This window comes from Perca fluviatilis, chromosome 7, assembly GCF_010015445.1.
Source record: "Perca fluviatilis chromosome 7, GENO_Pfluv_1.0, whole genome shotgun sequence".
NCBI lineage: Eukaryota > Metazoa > Chordata > Actinopteri > Perciformes > Percidae > Perca > Perca fluviatilis.
Genome location: NC_053118.1, coordinates 39161282 through 39168249, shown reverse-complemented (window position 1 = coordinate 39168249; position 6968 = coordinate 39161282). Strand labels below are relative to the sequence as shown.

Genomic DNA, 6968 nt, shown 5'->3' with positions numbered 1-6968 from the left:
CAAGAAGAAAGCCATTTCTTAAAGATATCCATACAAAGTGTCGTTTAAAGTTTGCCAAAAGCCACCTGGGAGACACACCAAACATGTGGAAGAAGGTGCTGTGGTCAGATGAAACCAAAATCGAACTTTTTGGCAACAATGCAAAACGTTATGTTTGGCGTAAAAGCAACACAGCTCATCACCCTGAACACACCATCCCCACTGTCAAACATGGTGGTGGCAGCATCATGGTTTGGGCCTGCTTTTCTTCAGCAGGGACAGGGAAGATGGTTAAAATTGATGGGAAGATGGATGGAGCCAAATACAGGACCATCGTTCGAAGAAAACCTGATGGAGTCTGCAAAGACCTGAGACTGGGACGGAGATTTGTCTTCCAACAAGACAATGATCCAAAACATAAAGCAAAATCTACAATGGAATGGTTCACAAATAAACATATCCAGGTGTTAGAATGGCCAAGTCAAAGTCCAGACCTGAATCCAATCGAGAATCTGTGGAAAGAACTGAAAACTGCTGTTCACAAACGCTCTCCATCCAACCTCACTGAGCTCGAGCTGTTTTGCAAGGAGGAATGGGCAAAAATGTCAGTCTCTCGATGTTCAAAACTGATAGAGACATACCCCAAGCGACTTACAGCTGTAATCGCAGCAAAAGGTGGCGCTACAAAGTATTAACTTAAGGGGGCTGAATAATTTTGCACGCCCAATATTTCAGTTTTTTATTTGTTTAAAAGGTTTGAAATATCCAATAAATTTCGTTCCACTTCATGATTGTGTCCCACTTGTTGTTGATTGACAAAAAATTACAGTTTTATATCTTTATGTTTGAGGCCTGAAATGTGGCAAAAGGTCGAAAAGTTCAAGGGGGCCGAATACTTTCGCAAGGCACTGTATGTGTGTGTCTGTGTGTATGTGTGCGTAAGTGTGTGTCTGGGGGTGTGTGTGCAGCTCTTTCTTCCGGTGTTTAGTGTATCTACCTCTCAGTTTTACTGTTGCATCAATAGTACTTTTTTTCATAATTTGTTTTTTGTAAATAAGTACTCTGTCTTATGTGTAAATAAATATATGAATATGATTTTGAAATAAAGTGTTTGAGAGTTCCTGGTTCCAATTTCAGAGACGACAACAAAACACAGGAACAGGATTAAGATATTAAATATATTTAAAATATATTATTGATATTAAAATTAACACAGACTTGTCTTGTGCTTCTCTACTCATGTAAACATGTCTTCACTGTATAACGTTGTTGAGTAACTGAGTTATTAAAAGACAACAGAAGTTACTGGAAACCAGCAGCTGGAAGGGCGAGTTTAACACTTGAGACAGAAAACAGGAAGTGAGATCTTCTTCCTCTCAACATGTTAGAGTCTGAAAACACGTTCACAAGTTAAAGGCTGATTCTAACAATGTCTCTGTGTGTGTGTGTATCTGTGTGTGGGTGTGCCACTGTGTGTGTGTCTGTGTGTGGGTCACTGTGTGTGTCTGTGTGTGTATGTCTGTGTGTGTGTGTGCGTGTGTCTGTGTCACTGTGTGTTTGTGTGTGTCACACACGTGCACACATTCACAAACACAGACACATAAAGTAATAGTTAACATAAAGTTAATATATGAATTAATTTATAATAAAACTCTTAGCTGAAAGCTGCGCTCCTCTCTGAATAGTTACTTTAGAGTTTCCTTAAAGAGTCATTAAAGGGGGGGGGACTCGACCGGAGCCGGAGATGCTTCTGCTTGAGGATGTTGCATGTCATGGTGAGTGCTGATTGGCTGTTACACGTCTGACATCTACCAACCAGATAGTGTTGTGGGCGGGACTGAAGTGAGACTCAGTGGTGAGTGTTGATTGGCTGTTACTCGTCTAACATCTACCAACCAGATAGTGTTGTGGGCGGGACATGAAGTGAGACTCAGTGGTGATTGTTGATTGGCTGTTACTCGTCTAACATCTACCAACCAGATAGTGTTGTGGGCGGGACATGAAGTGAGACTCAGTGGTGAGTGTTGATTGGCTGTTACTCGTCTAACATCTACCAACCAGATAGTGTTGTGGGCGGGACATGAAGTGAGACTCAGTGGTGAGTGTTGATTGGCTGTTACTCGTCTAACATCTACCAACCAGATAGTGTTGTGGGCGGGACATGAAGTGAGACTCAGTGGTGAGGTAAACGGGAGCAGAGGGGAGACTCAAAGCTTCCAGTTGCTGCTCCACGACTGATAAAGTTCCCTTGGCCTTTGGAATTAAAACAGCCCCACATCATCACATACCCTTCACCATACCTACAGATTGGCATGGTTTTATTTCAGTTAGCCTAATAGCTGGTTTGATTTACATTGAGAGATTTGTACATTGTATGATTTGATTTTATGGAAAGTACCCCATGCCAAGGTATGTGAAGATGTGGGGCAGCACTTTGGTCAGATTAATCTGTGATTAAATGTGCTCTAGAAATAAACTTTGCTATGTATACTCATGTTAACTAGTAAGTTAACATAAGAAACATTTTACAGGCCCAGAGATGTGTTGCTGTTAATCAGAAATCATAATCAAAACAGTATTATTTATTAATAATGTTTATTATACAAACAATAGATTATAGATATAGACCAAGATATAATAACAAGTTTAGAACACTGACAACACTGCAAGATACAACTAAAATAAATGCATTAAAGACAATTCATATTCCTTCATATGAAACATCACATACTCTTTAGATTTAAAATAAAACATCTGGATTATACACAAACACACACACACACACAGTAAAATTATTTGTAATAATACTCTTAGGTGACCGTAATGTTAAGTGAATTCTCAACATGTTAAACTATTAAACCAATGTCCACTAACTGAGCACCCCCCTCTCCTATAATCAGACACATCCACATTAAGAAAAGATCAACTAACTCAATATATATATACAATATAATATCATCTATATATATATATATACACAACTGTTATGTGGAGGCAGGGAATAGTGGGCCCAAACGCAGCGACGAGGCAGGAGATGGTTGGAGCTCAGGGATTTATTAATAACAAAAAGCAGCAGCACAGAGACTGGAAAAACACCGGAAAAATTCACAAGGAAAAACTCACAAAAGAACGCAGGGAAGATTCAAGAAGACACTTGTCAGGATAAAGGCACAAACTAACAGGACAAGGACACGAACAGACACAAACGGATGCAAAGTAACAGGGCACAGACTCAAAACAATCTGACAACAGACAAAGGAAACACAGGGGCTAAATAAACTAGGTAACGAGGAAACACAAGACAGGTGACACCAGGGCTGGGGAACAGGTGGAGCACATCAGACAATCACACAGGCAGGAAAACACAGGAAGTAAAACTAGACATGACAAGACAGAAAACAGACTATCAAAATAAAACAGGAAACAGAAACACACAATTCAAACAGGGAACAGAAATATACACAACAAAAACCACAGTCCACAGAATACACAAACCAGGATAAATCTACAAGACAGGGAACAGAAAAATACAGAATAAACATACAAAACAGAAAACAGCAACAGAAATATACAAACAGGCAACAGAAATGTCCATAACCACAACACACAACATATTAATGCAGACGATAAGGGAACATCTGCACCCTGTCAGGATCAAAGGTTCACTTCTAGAATTCCAGTAATTCCCCCAAGAGCAAACATTTAGTGTGACAGTGGTGAGGAAAAACTCCCTTTTAGGGAGAAACCTGGGACAGACCCAGGCTCTTGGTAGGAGGTGTGTGACGGTGCCGGTTGGGGGTGTGATGAACAGTGGCGATAACAGTCATAATAAAGATAATGGATCAGTGACTAGAAATAGTAGATGTAGTAGTTCAGGGCGTAGCAGGGCACTGCAGGGAGTAGCAGGACACTGCTATAGCCTGCAGTGCACTGCTACTCCCTGCAGTGCCATGTTGAAGGGAGTAGTAGGGCATAGTAGGGAGTAGCAGGGCATATTAGGGCATAATAGGGCATAGCAGGACGTAGCAGGGTGTAGCAGGGAGTAGCAGAGCATCAAGCCTGACCGAGGTGCCACCCTAATCAAAGGAAACCTGCGGGGCGAGAAAACATAAGGACTCCGGGGAATAAGCTCTGAACCGACTTATTTCATCTTTTCGGTGCCTAAACTTAACTTTCGTAGCCTCATAACTCTCACTCTCTCTTTACTAAACCGTAATCTCGGCTCACAGTCACCTGTTCTCAGGTAACTGAACCACACTGATACACCGAGCTGTGATGGAGGTCTGTGGACCGAGCTGTGATGGAGGTCTGGGGACCGAGCTGTGATGGAGGTCTGTAGACTGAGCTGGGATGGAGGTCTGGGGACCGAGCTGTGATGGAGGTCTGTAGACCGAGCTGTGATGGAGGTCTGGGGACCGAGCTGTGATGGAGGTCTGTGGACCGAGCTGTGATGGAGGTCTGGGGACCAGAGCTGTGATGGAGGTCTGGGGACCGAGCTGGGATGGAGGTCTGGGGACCGAGCTGTGATGGAGGTCTGTAGACTGAGCTGGGATGGAGGTCTGGGGACCGAGCTGTGATGGAGGTCTGTAGACCGAGCTGGGATGGAGGTCTGTGGACCGAAGCTGTGATGGAGGTCTGCGGACCGAGCTGTGATGGAGGTCTGCAGACCGAGCTGTGATGGAGGTCTGGGGACCGAGGCTGTGATGGAGGTCTGGGGACCGAGCTGTGATGGAGGTCTGTAGACCGAGCTGTGATGGAGGTCTCAAAGGTCTGCAGCTGATGTCATGTGACCAGCGGCCTTCTCCTAGTTCTCTTATGACATCATCTGAACCTGTTAATGAGAATGGGTTGAACCAACAGAAGATTGTTCTGTACATGCTGAGTGTCAACTTAAAGCTGATGATATCTATATCTGTATATATATCTATAAATTGCAGGAATGTCTGTCTGTCTGTCCATCTGTCTGTCTGGGTGTTAAGTGCAAATCTCTCGAACCGTTAGTCCGATGGATTTAAAACTTGACAGGTGTCTTGCTACGGGCACGAGTAATTGCATTGCCAAGTTTGACGTTGTTTGGATAAGAAACGCAAAAGATATTGTTAAATATATATCGGTAAAAGAAGCACACATTGGCTTTTGCCGCTCTAGCCTCTGGCCACTCCCCCTCTCACACTACATGCAAACACTGACTGAGCACCTGTTTGTGTCGTGACTCACTCTACACCGTCTCTCTCTCTCTCTCTCTCTCTCTCTCTCTCTCTCTCTCTCTCTGTCTCTCTGTCTCTCTGTCACACACACACACTCAGGTTCTGGTGGTGATTAACGCAGATATGTGCTGTTTAGCTCTCATAACGGGCCAGGTGGGAACGACTGCTATGAGTCCATGAGGTTAATGTCTGATTACTCCACATTTTCATTGTGATATTTTGTGATTACATTCTGATTCTGCAGCGTTCTCTGTCAGGTAAATCATTGAGTCAGTAGGAGGGTATACAGGGGAGGTGCATGTTAAGTAGATTGGGGTCCTTCTGTAAGTAATTTTGGGGTAGGCTACAATTTGGTTTTGATGAATTCTACAAGCAGCAATACCACAGGCCGAGTAGTCGCCCGTTCCAAACAGACACATTTTCAACGGGCTCTGCACTAGTATGTGTGATGATGTGTTCACTATGTTTCTGCTAAAATACAAACTTCACACTTCACACTTGTGGTTACTAAGACAGCAGCTGCCCCCCACACACACAAACCCACACACACATACACACACACACAACCACACATTCACATACATACAAACACACACACACACACACGCACACACACACACACACACACACATACACACACACACATAACCCTATCAGATGAACTCATTCATTCATTCAATACCGCAATTGTTTTTTGGGGTTTTTGCAGCTTTTTTGTCCACGTTGCTTCATTCTGTCGTTAGGTTTTAATCAGCCGTGTTGAGGAACTTTACCTCTCAGAAATTAGGGAAGTAACAATAAAAGAATGAAAACAATTGTTGAGAAAAGAGTTCTTGGAAAGAAAGAAACAAACACAGGAAGTCAGAAAGTGACACCAACAGTTTCTTGACATATGTGACAACTCGTCTGTCCGTCAGTCAGTTAGCGCTCGGCTCACTCTTCTGTCAGGAGTCCCAACCTGAAGAGACTGAAGTAAGGATGGCAGTTTGGGACAAAAAGATTCTCTGGGCCGTCATGTTGGTCCTGACAGGTAAGACCAGAGTCCCAACATGGACCCAGTCAGTGGGGGGACAAGTCTTCAGATCCTTTACTCTGTGGTGAAAGGCTGACGCTTGGATTGTGGAAGAAGAAGGTGAAGTAGTGAGAAGAGTTGGAAAAGTGGGAATGGATTTAATTAGTAGGAATGGTTTAGAAAAGTTGAAGAATACCCAGAATGGTTGAGAGATGTGGAATATGTAAGGGATAATGTAGAGCGAGGCGGTTGTATAGCGAATACAACCCCGACAGGGTGATCAGGTCTTGAATCAGCCTGAAGGGGTTGTATTCGCTATAACAACCGCCTCGCTCTACATTATCCCGCTTATTACATGGCTATTTACCAAATAAATCAATAATTTGACAGATAACTTGACAAAATATTGATTTAAATGGGAGTTTATTGATTTAAATACGATTGTATTGCTTCCACTAAAATAGTCCGTTCCGTCTCTACGGTTGGAATCCTGCGTCCATAGCAACGTAAACTCTGTAATGCAATCCTTCGTCTATTAGCTACTCAACACCACCTTACGGGCTGTGGTAGTAGCCGTATATTTTATGGGGTGCTGCCGTGGTGGACAAATGACCCAGCTGCTGTTTTAATCACTGCAGGAATTGACCCAACATTAGCTGAAGCGTTGTAGTGAGCTAGCGGGCTAGCTAGCGGGCTAGCTAGCGGGCTATCGGCTGCTCTAATTTACAGTAAACTGAACATTTCTGTTGACGGTGAAGTGAGACACGGTG

The 6968-nt window shown here is 43.3% G+C and overlaps 1 pseudogene; it reads left to right on the top strand.

The window, feature by feature from the left end:
• Positions 1-6100: 6100 nt before the first annotated feature.
• Positions 6101-6968, top strand: part of LOC120563018 — a 7951-nt pseudogene continuing 7083 nt past the window's right edge.